This window comes from Pan paniscus, chromosome 10 (genome assembly GCF_029289425.2).
Source record: "Pan paniscus chromosome 10, NHGRI_mPanPan1-v2.0_pri, whole genome shotgun sequence".
NCBI classification, from domain to species: Eukaryota; Metazoa; Chordata; class Mammalia; order Primates; family Hominidae; genus Pan; species Pan paniscus.
Window position 1 is genome coordinate 105,535,382 of NC_073259.2, and position 14,555 is coordinate 105,549,936.

Genomic DNA, 14,555 nt, shown 5'->3' on the forward strand with positions numbered 1-14,555 from the left:
TTTTATGTTCTTAGTGCCCCACAAAAGGGAGTCTATTGGGATGAGTCCAGACATTTAAAAATGTACCAAAAACTTTCATTTCCCACAATTTAAAAGCATTGTTTATGTTCCTGATACAACACATTGTTTAAATGAGGGGGACCGAAAAGCAGTCTGAATATGCAGTAATCGGGGCTAAAGATGGTTTTTATCCCCAGGTCCCCATTTACAAGATCCATTCGGAGCTTCCTGTGATATATTGTTATGTAAATACTGTTCAGCCAGGGAAAGCAGTACTATGGAGATTCAATTTACTTTGAAAGTTGTTCATTATAGCAGGGATGAATGTTATTTATTTGATGTGATTCAAAGGCTGGAAATGACTTTTTCATTGTGGCGCCTTTTGTAATGGGTGCAGGGTGATCTAATCTTTTTAATTTTGGCTTTCACACCAGTGGAGATGAAAAGAGATCTGAACTCATTTATCGGTTGCTAGGTCCTTCTGGAGGCCCAAGTCCTGTTGGTGGTTGCTATGGCCAGTCTGACCTCAATCTCCGTGGTTTTGGGGACTTAGCAGTCTTTTTTTTTATTGAGGAGCATGTACCTTGATTTATGTCCAAAATTGTGGCTGAACGTCTTTGTCTGCAAGTGATAAATGGTGCCGAGCAATTCATCAGTTCTTACAAGTAAACACTGCTGTCCCACTAAAAATATGTTTTGTTCTGAGTTAATGGTATGGAACAAGGCAGCCTCCACAAACAGCTATCTTTTATTGTGGAGGGGCCACTGAAACTTGGAGCAAAGTGGAGGAGATTGGCATTCATTTTCTTGTACATTAGAATTTCATTTGTGATTCGGATGATGCAGCTCTAGGTGGATTGACTATGAAAGGGTGAGCCTTCCATCTCCTTACCTTCTCTCTAGTTGGGGTGCCTGTGAAACCGGCAGGCTCTCTCCAAATGCCTGGATTCTGCTGGGGGAGTAAGAAGTCAGGAGTAGTTTGTCTGATGGTATTGGGATCTGCTTTGCAATTGCCAAGCGCTAAGGCACAAGCTGGCAGATGTGCTGCGGCTCTGCTACGGGCGGCTCTGTCGCCTTCAGTCGCAGGCTGGTTCTTTGGGGGAAAGTTGTATCCAATATTGGTGACTCCCGGGAATAGTCTGTTTGTGTGCTACTTAATGGTCTCTAGGCTTCCTTGTCTTGTAGAACCTTGTTAGAAAGGAGCCTTGGTGATTAAGAGGCTATAGAGTACACAGCCTTGCTTAGCAGATGAGCCCTTATTCATTTCCCGTTTCCTTAAAAACGGCTAATTGATGGATGCTGCAGAAAACATGCACTCTGCTAATAAGATGCTGATGACAAAATAGGTATCAGGAAAGGCATTTATTGCTTATAAGCACCATCAGCTTCCTTTCGAGTGAGATTGTGGCTTTGTAGTAAAGTTTTTTTTTTTAAGTAATATGCTAATAGTTTTATTCTAAATCGGCCAGCGCTGAATATCTTCAGGAAAATGGGTTCCATGAGAAGTGACATCCTCCTCGAATCAAAAGGTAAAAATTCAACATTTTTAAAAGTGCAATTTTCAAACCGTTTCCTCTACTTCTTGCCAGTAACATTGGAAAACTGCTCTCTAAATATAATTATTTAAAATTTGATTTTTTAAAAACATTAAAGGTTTAAAGAGAAGAGCTTAGAGAATTTGATTTTTAGTCATTTTCTGAAGATTGGCTAGCTTTGGTGATAAAATGCAAGCAGGTGCTCCCTCTGTTTCCCTTCAGCCTTGAAAATAAGCAGCTTTTTATTTCTTTAGAGAAAATGATCATTTTGGAGACCAATAAAAGTAATATTTATTTTATGTGGATTTTATTTCTAGAACTAGTAAATTAAGAACCAGGGTTAGGTGATGTCAAAAGGTCTCTTCTGGCTTGAAAATTCTTTACGAAGTACCAATTTTCTAAAGGAGCCAATAAGCATGCCTATATTATTGTAATCGTACTTATTCAACCAATGTTTAGCTTTCTTTAGTAGAGCAGCAGCAAAAGTTCCATGCTTCGGCGTACAAGTAATCAGTGTGGCTTGAAGTAATTTCCAAATAATTGATTTTTGAAGGTATTAAAAAAACCCTGATATGTTAGTGCTTTATGAACTCTGGGGTTTTACAGAGCTCAACTTGTGGCTCCTTTACTTGGGTTTCTTACTTCAAGTCCTCTTGAAGGTAATATTTTATGTAAGTGGTTAATTTCCCAAGATTTAATTTTAGGTATTTGGAGACAAGTACTCCTCGGTATGTATCTATTATGTATATGAACACATTTTAATATAAAGTGTCTTATAAATTTCACATTGTGTTTTGCTTTGCTGTTATTTCAAAGGATTTAAGTGAATGGTGGATAGTGCTCAATTTCCTGAAATGATTAAATTCACTCTCTGAAGAATCTGGGGAAAAGGCCTGTAATGACATTTTGATGACTTTCATTTTAAGGTGTAATAGAAATTGAGTAAAATGTTTTAATAGCTGTTCTCTAATATCTCGTTCCAAATACAATGTTTTTATTGCTCATTCTAGCTTACAATTTTCTGGTGATAATAATGTTGGCTGGTAATTGTTTCTTGCATAGAAATCATTTTATCCTTATGTAAAAGTTATTTCAGAAAAGTCTTCATGCATTTATCTCAGCTGAAGCAATTGCATTGAACTCTTGAGATAAAACAGTGAGTATTTCCAGATTGCGCCTACTTTAATTTGACACTTCCTTAGGAGAATTAGGAGTGTCTTAAAGGGAAGAATATTTGATATGATAGTTTGTAGTTTAAGGAGAAAAACCAAAGAGGCATGCAAGTCAGAGAAAGCTGAGAAAAGAAGGAAAGAAGGAATAAATACTATGAGTGATTTTACTTTGCTTGGTTTTACTTTGTTTGCCAGATGTCATATATGTTTTAAAATTTAAAATTGGACTAAGAAATAAAAAATGCATGTAAATATGCTGTTGTTATAGCTATCTTCTTTATTAAATAGGTAGGTGCAGAGATATAAACGTGATAAGATTACAGCTAATGTTACCAGGAACATCTTTGCACCTCAATTCTTTCAGGAGATGTACACACAAGTAACGTTAATCACATAGCTTTTAAAGAATCATATCTTTTGGGAGCTAAAGTTATGACATATTAGATCAATTTTCGTGTAAGTCAAAATGAAATCCTGACATCAATTTTTCTGTGCAAGTTACACAAAGCCAATAGCTTCCAGACTGCATTGTTCTAAATGCTAATTAGACAAATTTTTATACAATTTAACTTGATTATAGTAAATAATTAGTCAGAATATAATATTGTTGAATTAACACACCATTAGTGTAATTTTTTAGAGAAGTAAAATTACGCTCTGGCATCTGATTACATTATTCTCTCCTGATATGTTTACTACATTTCTCCAAGTTTGCTTTCTTCTTGTCATTATGTTCCTTTTCAAATACCACTATTACAGACCAGCTATTATAATACTTACTTATAGTTTCTTTCTGCCTACTATAATTCTGCCTTTGTCTTTGTGCTGTGCCATTATTCTTATCTGTCACCTAGAAAGTTGTATTGAATTTGAAGCTATTTATCTGACCCATTTGCCTGAATTTGGGTGAGGCGGGGGAAAGGCTAAAACTTGGTTCATTAGAAATTGTGTATGAAGTGCTAAAAGATTTGAATTGGCTTTGGTATGTTCACGGGATTGATATTAGGATATGGATTTTCTTAGTAGTAGCCAGTTATTTGTGTAATTCAATAAAATCTTTTTTTTCAGCTATCTTGGTTTATTTTCCACAAAACAGAGCATCGTCTAGGAAATTTATTATAAAGAATGCACTGCCAGGGAGGGGCCCTCTTAGATAGCTAGTAAAAATATCACTCCGAGTTACTGTTCTATCTTGTTGGCAAGGATTCATGGTAAAGCTTTATCTACAGGTTTTGTATTTAATCATCTTTGTGATCCAACAGCAAATTTTCATTTGTTTCACTATCAGTTGGATAGCTGTTGTTTAAATGCTACCAGAATGATTTAAGAAAAAAAGTTATCCTAAAAAAGCTTAATTACACAATCTAGGACTCACTAATAATTTATTCAGATTTTAAAATGTGAACATTGTATTTGCTTAATGGTGTTTATAATCTCTTTTTCAAGAGAAGGGCTATATAGACTCGTTACGTCCCTGAATCCTTCTAAAGTTGCTGGACTTTATGATCCTATAATACTACACTGTATATTGTACAAAACCTTTTTGCATCCTTACTAATATCTCTAAGCCGTTCATTCATGCCCTTTATGTTAGTTGACATTATTTAAGCACAGTGTTCTTGTGATTTATAAGTCTGTGAATTTCCTGTGTTTTTCTGACAATTGAGTTCGTAGTTCAAATGCAGTTACTGAAGTATACTAGTAGGTTAGTAGTTTCCTTAGAGAGATACAAGGTAACACACAGTGGTCAGGAACATATGGTTTGTAGTTAATTATCACGATCTCAAGTGTTTTAATATAGTTTACCGTAGAGATCCTAAAACATGCAGAATTTCCAGAAAATATTTAAAGAAGAATTCAATTTGCTAGAAATTGGAAACATGGAAGTCAAATGAATTATTTTAAAAATCTCCTCCCATATGGATTTAGAAAGCATTCATTTATTCATTCACTCATGCACCAAATGTTGGTTCAGTGCCTACCATGTGCCAGACACTATTCTTGTGGCTCTTGATTTGTCACCATTAGTTCAGTATTTAATATGTTTTCCTGATTTTGTAGATTATGGGAATCTTACTAGTGATTTATACATCATCAGTGAATCATACATTGCAATCCAAATTATTTTGGAGCATATATTTCTCTTTTCTACTCTTTAAATGGCTTAAGATATATATATATTCTAGGCATATATACCAATTTAGTAAAAGGGGAAAGATTTATACAATCTGAAGAGAAACCAATGTGTGTGTGTGTGTGTGTGTATACACATTTACAATATATAATTGTATACAATATATATAAATGTATACAATATATACAATTTAGAAGAAGATATTGGTAAAACAGTCAGAATGTGCTTCAAGAAGTTATCTTATTGATATGTATTTAGAAAGTCTAAATTTATCCCATTTTCCTTATTATTCAGGCCCACTCTGCAGCAGACACTAAATTGGTTTTACTGTTTTTATGCTTCCTTCCAATGCTTCCTGTATTATTTTAAGGGATTTCTAATTCTAATTATGAATGGCTAACATTTACCTTCTATATGCCAGACTGTGTGCTAAGACCTTTACCTTCATTTTCTAATTTAATCTCCTCAGTCACTTTATGAGAATGGTATCATCATTACGTCTGTTTGTAGATGAGGAAACTGAGGTTTCGAGAAGTTAACTTCTTCAGGGTCACAGAGCTAACGAGCAGCTGAGATGACTTAAAATCTAGGTCCTTCAGGTGCCATTAATTTTTGTTGTTATTCAACACATATTATTGAGCCTCCGTAATGTCCTAGGCTTGTTCAAGATGTTCAGAATAAAGCAGTGGATAGAACAGGCTTTAAAGCCCTGTACTTTATTGCCCAAGTCAATGTCCTTAGAATACAGGTACCTCATAACTACCTTGAGGCTTTTATTATGTTATTTTCTTCTGCATTCAGGAATTCCCCAGAGCCAATAGGATACAATTTTAAAATGTCAAACCTTTTTAGATCTCATACCATTTGGCTTCAGTCCTTCTTTCCAACTGTATCATTGTCTATTTCTAAATAGGGATGGTCTACACTGTAAGGCTGATTTGCTCATCACCCCCACAAAGTTTGTCTTGCATTTTTTCTGTTCATTCCTGCACCTGAAATAATTTTGCCACTGCCTTCTCAAAGCCTTCAAACCTTCAATGTCTGGGTCAAAGCCCTTGGCTCCCAGGAAGCCTGTTTTAGAAATTAAATCCCCAAGTTCTTTTATCTGCATTGATTATTTAACACCTGACAGTTGCAACAACTAAGATGATTTGAGCGAGATAATGCTCCACATTTTTTACCGTGTCTGTGTTTGTAGGTGTGCCCAACTGACATACTGGCTAAGAGTTCAGGGTCCCAGCAGTGAAATAAGAGAAGAATATTAAAAAGATAGGACCCGAAGACTAGGAAGTAAGAGCCTCCACTGCCTAGCACAGTGCCTGGCATAGGGTATGCAGTTCATACATGTTTTAGGCCAGGAAAAAGGAGAGGAGGGGAGGGAGGAGGAAGAGAATGACAATGGAGGAAAGCTTGCAGGGAAGGAGAAAATAATACTCCTAAAATCATAACCTAAGGCCTTTAAAGATCTTTAAATGTTTATATTAGGGTTAGAGATATCATTAAGGAATATATTAATATATGCAATACATTTTTGATTTTTCCTGGAATAGATTGTCACTTTTATCTACATTAATACACTTGATATAGAATGGACTTTCTGGTGTTTCTAAGGGAAAGTGCAATTGTTGTGTTTGTGTGTTTTCCATCACAATTCAGGCCTACAGTGCTGTTAACTCTAGGTTGATTTTGCTGTTTTACACTCTAAGTGATTATTTTTCTATTTCCTGGGATATATTTCAGTATCATAAAAGTTGCTTACCACCCACCACTCCCCAAAAAAGAGCCATTTCCTTAACCATCATAAAGTTTTATTAGCTAATAACTCATGTTGGGTTTTTATTTTCAATAAAAGCCGAATTCAACATTCAAACTCCTAGTGCAAATCTCCTCTATCAATAAACAGTACTTGTGGTTAATTTTATTTATATTTTTGCTTGATTATATGCAAAGGTGTAGCCTCGAAATCTTAAGAGAGATACGTGTCTGTATTTTTATGAACACACAAACCAAGTTATTAAGATAGAAATTTTACTTCATAGGAAAATCCAGGTGGATATTTTAAAAAATCAAGTACTACATCTGACCTCTGCTGTAAGGCTGTTTTACTGGCTGTAAGAGTCAGATTAATGTAGATAGATATAAATATAGATAGGGCTTCCTTCAAGGAGGTATTACTTTTGCATAATATATGTGTAGCGTGTGTTAATTTTCCTGGGTGAAGCAAGCTAGAAAAGTTGCTTCTTAAACCAGTGACTGTAACAGGTTGTGTGTATCCTCTAACTTATATGGGAGGACCCTGCTGAAGCAGCCCCATTCTTTGGGAATTCCTACCTGCTAGTGGAGATAAGTGAGCATAAAGCTTTGGCCATGAGGCTTTGAGCTGTCCTGCTTTTAAGAAACAAGAGATATTTCCACAGTCTGTCTTGTAGTAGTAGTAGCTGAACAGCCCGTGAGAGTTCCAGAAATGAACTGTGCTCCAAATGCTTATCACATGCTGTGTTGATGTCGGTAAAATGCAGAGGATGAGCTGGGCTCCCCTTTAACCCTAACTTTCTATGGTGATTTCATTTTGACACTAATTTCAGGCATGAACCTTGGCCCTTAGCTACAGTGTGTAACTGTTGGCATCTCACTGCCACCTGGGTGCACAATGAGAGTAGCAAATGGAGAACAATATTTAGCCTCTGTGATTTGCCATAAGAACGCACAACATGCAGTTGGAAAGGGAAATATTTAATCAGCCAGTTTTCTCAATGCAGTCCCTATCAGTTGAGTTGGTTGAAGATTTTTTTTCCTCCATATTAACGGCTTGTTTTGTCACTGTGAAGATAGATCCTTTGGCTTCCTCTTGAATTCTTATTATGCAAATTTGGGGACATTGCATATTAATTTGAACATACAAGCATAAAGGAGATATTTTATGCCAAATTCATAGCTCACTTTGGTCAAAAGATGTTTTTAAAAAGCTCCTGGAGTCCTCTGTTTTGTTAGTTGGCCGTGGACTTAATATGTGAAAGGCTGTAAGTGACGCACGAATAATACCATTCCATTTTTAGGCATGTTGTATGATGATGCTGTTGATCTTTAAAAGAAATTCCATTTGGTGACATTTACAGAAATAGTTTTGTGTTAGCAGCTTTTAATTTTAATTTTAAAAAATATTGAGAATGGTGTAACTTTCAAGTGGTGAGGAAGTCATCTAGAAGGTACATACTTACGTAATGGAAACGGGAGACATACATGGACTCTCATCAGATGTTGTGCTTATATTCAGTCCAGGGAAACGGTTTGACAAGTAAGAATATGGTATAGTGCAGAATGCCAGTATAAACAGGCAGATCGCCTTAAAGACTCAGATCCATTTTATTTTAAGCCTGATGTTTTTAAAGTGCTAGGAAGATCCGAATCCAGAGTCAAGTAGTCCTCACTTGAATCCTGCTGATTCAGTGCAATGCAGTCCAGTCCATGACAATTAACTCAGTTACTTACTGATTGGATCTCTAATATTTATAAACTCTTTAAACTCCTCCAGTCAATTATCTCTTTGATAATATTATTTTATCTTTTGGTTGGGTAACTAAAATAAGATAGATGGGTACATATGACAAAGAATTTCTGGTTCTTTCCCACAAAAGAAAATATTTCAAAGAGTTCAGAATTTCTACATGGTTTGGAAATGTAATTTTTCATTCCAAGTTGGGTAAAAGTTGGTATAGTGTACAATCTTTTAGACTAAAATGGTTTTGCTTTGACCCCAATAATCACAATTATTATTATAACTTCAGAAAGATGTTCAATCATTCATTCACTCAATCATTCAATTGGCTTTTTTTCTTAATTGTCTCATCTGAACAGTGTTGCTAATGGCACTGTGAAGGATTTTATAAAAGGAGAAAATATAATCGTTCTCTCATCAACTGTAGTAGAATTGGAGAGAAAAGAAAACCTTGAAGAACTAATTGAATAATATAATAAAATTACTGTTAGCAATCATACTTTAGTAGTGTGAAGGGAAAAGCTATTTCTGCACAGGTAGAAAGCAGTATTAACAATCAAATATAACTTTTAGGCTTAGAATATAGGTTCAGATTATTTGTTGTGAGAATAATGAGAATATTCAGAATAAAAGCTAATTCTTGGAAATGAATTTTAGAATTTTCGACTGATTTCATCAGCAAAAACATAAGGCTTTCATTTCATAAAAACTTTAAAAAATGTAACTATGTCATCCTGTTAGTGATTAATTCAACTGTCTAAAAATTACAAATATTTTACTTTATTGAAGGTTTATAGTAAAATACGTGTGTGTGTATCGAAGGCTGGGAAGGGCTTGGTGGATTTATTGGTGCCCTTATTCAACTTTGCAATAGTCTTCCGTAGTTTGGACATGAATGTAAATTGAACTGTTTTAAAAATAGTTTACATCATTGCCTGTGCCTATCTTTTGAAATATGTCAACTTCCTCACTATCTTGAGAAGATAGGCTAACACATTCTATGTGATGGAAAACTTTTCAAAGCTGTCTTTCACATCCCAGGATGTGTAAAGCCCTGCCCATAGCTTCATTCTCTGGCAGAAATATTATACCATTTACCCACATAGATAAAAACACTATTCCAAATAAAACTTAACATTAAGCAAAGAGCTTTGGTATTGGTTCAATTCTCGCTTTCTATCTCAAATAGGAAAGTTTACTATTTTAAGGAAAAACAACTTTGTATGCATGTTCATAATCATTTTCCAGGAAAGCCAAAGATTAGCAGGCCAAAAAGAATTGGAAAACTTCACTTTAAAAGTCTTGACATTTTTGCCCTTAATTACCTGTGTGTTGAAAAACAAAGGCCTAGTAATGACTTTATTATTCTCTTCTTTTCTCTGGTGGAGTTTGTGTTTTGTAGATGTAGAAAAAAGAGCCTTGACTATTTCTGGCTTCTCTGCCCAGGGAAGGGAAGAATTGGCTAAAAAAGTACACATTCCTAGCAGACATTTCTTATTGACAGTGTATGGTATTCTGTGAGCTGGGGAAGACACATACCCTTTTATTGGGGGCAGGGGGAGGATGTAGCAAAGGACCAATTTTCCTGAGATCCTATTATGTGAAGGGACTTATACTGGACACATCATGGAGAAAATCAGAAAGAAGGCTGCTTAATAAGACCCACTCCTGGATGCGGCCACTCTCATTTCTCAGTGTCTTTGGGAAGCAAGGTTCGCCATCCACTTGTCTGAACAGATAATGATAGCAGAGGTGCTACACACCTTCTCCCTGTGACTTGTGAATGCCTTTCGTGCTCCCAAATAAGGAACTCCTCTCACTGCTGTCTGCTCTGAGCTGTATTTCATTTTGATAGCCATTTGCAGGAGACACCTTTGAACTCCATGCAATGTAAAAGATGTGGTTGAGAAATTCTTCAATGGAATTTCTTCCCCTTTTCCCCCACCCTCATTTTCCTCTGGGTGATTTACAGCTTGAAGATTAGGTACTTAGAGACAGTATGTCTGACCTACCTTTAAAAATACACATTAAGACACACACAATTTGAAGAAAAAAGAAGCCAAAAAAAAAAAAAAAAACCTTGAGAAGGACAAAGGATTATATATTGAGGAAATATAGTATATGGTTAAATTTAGAAATCAGAAGAGTTGAAAGAAAATATGTGGAAAAAAATTGTTTTTATTGAATTACAGATTCAGCTATTCCCAGTTTCACTTTCACTTGCTGGATCATAATGTCCAATGTCTTCTTTAAATTTAATTTTAGTGTCATGTCTCTAAAGTAAATTTGTTTGAGAGTAGGCATACTCACTTTGTTACTATTAGGAGACGATACACCTCTTTGGTACATCTCCAGTGTACTCATTCATAATAATTTAACTTTGACATAAATTGCTCATTGCCTTCTGTCTTTTCCCCAATAAAGTAGCCAAAGTATTTTGAGTAATGTTGCTTCCGAAAACAAATACAACTTCTTAGCTTTCATCTTGAAATATTTAAACGTGAAATCTAAATTGCAGTGCTACATCAATCAGTGTCCAGCAGCACAAATTGATTGTCTTGTCCATATCTTGTCAGTAATCAGTGAGTTTCTACTTCTCAGGTGCATGTTTATTTTTCTAGGCTACATTGATCAGTCATGGTTTCAGCCATTTTTACCTTGGAGTTTGCGCCCTGTGATTTGAGGGCATTGGAAGGCTTTTGAAGGTCTAATATTCTAGTATTTGAGCATACACTTTCAAGAGAGGGTGATTGGAACACAGGCATCTATGTCTGATGGCATTTGGAAGATCTTCTCAGCTGATGTCACCTTTTCTTTTTCACCTTGGGGCTGTAAGAGAAGCAGCAACCTCTGTGGTAGGAAGAGTACAGCCTTTGGAGTCAAACCAAATTAGATTAAAATTCCAGACCTACTACGACCATGGACCAATTGCTTAGTATGTTTGAAACACAGTTTCTTCCTCTGTAAAATAAGGATTCTAATAACGATTATAATACCCACCTTAGTATCTTTTTTTTTTGTTTTTTTTTTTTTTACCATTTCCTACATGTCAGGCATCATTTTCACATGGACTAAAGGCAAGCATTATGATCCTTCACACTTTACAGGTTACTATACAGAGGTTTAGAGAGGTTAAAAGAAAAAAACACCCAAGAACACACATAGTTGTTAAGTAGTGGGTCCTCTTGTTGATTATCTTATTCCAGTAGAATTTGTTTTTAGGAAAGGACGTGCAGGGTTCAAAAATATATACATAATAAATATGTTTCCCAAATGCGATTTAGTTTAAGCCCTTGGTTATGATATTAGAGGTATACTAAAGTATTAATACTGCAGTGTTAAAGCTGTAATTTCTATTTCACCCACGTTGCTGCATCACATACTGATGTTGTTTGAGAGTGTGCTTTTAAGTGGCTGTGGAGGACTATATGCTATGAGAGCTGCTTTATGCTTTTCTTTTTGAAGATGTTGATGGTGCTCTCATCTTGATGAGCACAACTCCTTTTCAGTAAAGATTCTGGATAAATGTCTGTTGCATGGAATTGAATGCTAGTCTATAAGGCAATTTTTATACCTTAGATGAAGAGTGGATGCCATTTGCAGAAGAGCTTGACATTCTCAGGGAGTCATTTTATAGCCTAAAAGAATTTTGTATTTGTGATTATATGACTCTTGATAAAGAATAAAAAAAAGAGAATGATTTACTGGGAATTTAAAAGTTTCATTCTACTGTGGCTTCATCTGCTGCCCATTTGCAGGACACTGATAACTTCAGCTTCTTCTCCTGCTTCATCTGCAGGCTCTTGAAGTCTGTGGGATGCCCAAGTGTGTATAGAAACTCGGAAATAGCACAGTCCCTCTGGTTAAGAATAACATGTCAGTTTTCTTCTCTTGCTTTTGTGTGCTCTCTGGAGCTCACCCATGCATGATGTTCCAGTGGACTTCAAAGGCAAGTCTATGGTTGGATTAGCTCCACAGGACAGAGAGCAAGGTAAGAAATAGGCTTAGTGCTATCAAGGCCCACTGGGGAGCTGATAGAGCCAAGCTATGTGGTTTCCAAAATGATTTGTTCATTCATGTCCTCATGGAAGAATAGGCAAATTTGCATAATACTTTCTATTTTATTATCACCATTAAAATTTCTGCATTTTCAAAATGGTATCTGGACAGTACTCCAAAAGGCTGATTTATGGCTATATAATACCTGCACTTGAGGGGTTGAAGATCTGAAAAAAGAGATATAGATATAATAAATTTGGAATTAGAAAATACTTCTAAAGTCATAAAGACATAAAATATTCAAATCATAGGGTAATTTGGGATATTAAGAAAGGAATGGAGGAAAGAATGGTGTGTACTTCAGAAATTGCAACTAAGGGATATTTGCTTTCCAGAGGTTGCCAGCAAAGATGGGCTTCTTATAGAATTCTAGAGCCAGGCATTACTGAGGAAAGGAAGGTGGAAGATTAAGTGATTTAAAGACTTAGGAAAGACTTTAGGGGAAGGTTTAGAAATAAAATAGGAATGGTTAGATGATGAGGGTACGGAGGTGACTTGACTGAGAAGAATATGGCAGACTAACGAGGGTTAAGAGACATAGTGCATGGGGCAGAGTCAGGTGCCCACATGCGCTTTGAAGTTAGGAAAGCCAGCAATATAAAATATCAACGTGGAAACCTAAGGAGGAAGTAGATGTGGTGAGGTCCGTGGATAAGCAGTGGAAGCAAACCTAGCAATCCTGCTGAGCATTGATAATAGGCTTTTTCATGAAGACTTGGAGCCATGGAAAGGCAGATGAAGAATCTTAATTTTCAGAAATCAAAAGACCAGATAAGAAAGGCCACAATAATCCAGGTGAGAGTGCAACAGATCCAGGACTGAGACTATAGCTATGATGTGAAAACCAAAAAGGGGGATAAATTTAATAGTTGTAAAAAATTATATAAAACAAAATAACAACAACATCAGCACAATTTAACACTACAGAGAGGAGGATTCAGAAACATTAAAGGATAGAAAAAAATTAAAAACTGGTCATAGGTTTTGCTTCTGTGATAGAAAAGCTACTCATAGAGCAGGACTGAGTAAGAATACGCAGGATCCCAGCAAACCTTTAAGGGAACAAACATACTTAATGCATGGTTTTTCCTCTGTCTCTGCAATGAGGAAGAGAAAGGATAAGGTTATTTCTTTGCACTGTGATTTATTCCATTTTATCTTCAGGATCACAAGTATGTGTTGCTTAACTTTATATAAAGCTAAAAGCACTTTTTAATTGTGTAGTTCCCCTCTGCCAGTTCTTTGAGGTCATTTTATTCAGCATTGTCTAGGGAGACACGGCAGAGAGAAATTGCAATCTGTGTGGTAAAGAAATCCATAGACTTGGTATGACTGAATGTCAGGTTGAATCTCAGCTGTGGTTATATCCTTCTAGTGAATAGAGCAGAAACAGAAATGAATTATTTGTCTCCAGAAATTGTCTTTCTGTCTTTGCTTTTGGAGACAGTGGCATATGTACTAAGGCTGGAACAATTCTGCTTTGATTTGTCATCAAACACTTGGTATTGGGCTTTGAAAGGGAAGGAAAATATTGTGTAATTCAAATGAGCTTTTCATTTGGAAATGGAAGGCTCTTTGTATAGCTATCGTTCCTAATTATCAGTAGATATTTCTCTTCTAAGATGTACACCATAATTTTATGACCTGAGAACTACTCAATATTTGCTTCAGTATCTATAAAACACATTTTGATTTAATTTCTTACATCTTAGAAAGTATAACCAGATTATCTGTAGTCTTCTCTTAACTGAAAATTCTGGTAGAGGAAACCATGAAGTGGAAGCATCTCATTTCATTGTCATAAGGAAGGCTGAACTTGGAAAAAGGACTTGTTTAAGGTCACACAGCTAGGTAGTGACAGAGCCAGGAAAGTCTCAAAGCTATTTATACCCAGATGAGCCTCCTTTAACTTATGGTGTACTGTCCCTTCTCAGTGTAGGAGATTCTGAACTGTAGACAAACACCAGTGAGTATAATTGGCATTCCCCAATAAATCAGGTATCAGTTTGGATGTTTCATAGTGTGCCCATACACCTATCATACAAGCATTATTATAAATAAAGTGTAAGCACTCTGATAGTGACTGACAGGGCTTAAATAGGAGTTAAAAAAGAGACTTTTAGTGAACACTAATTATTTAAGAAATTGCCTTTTGTCTG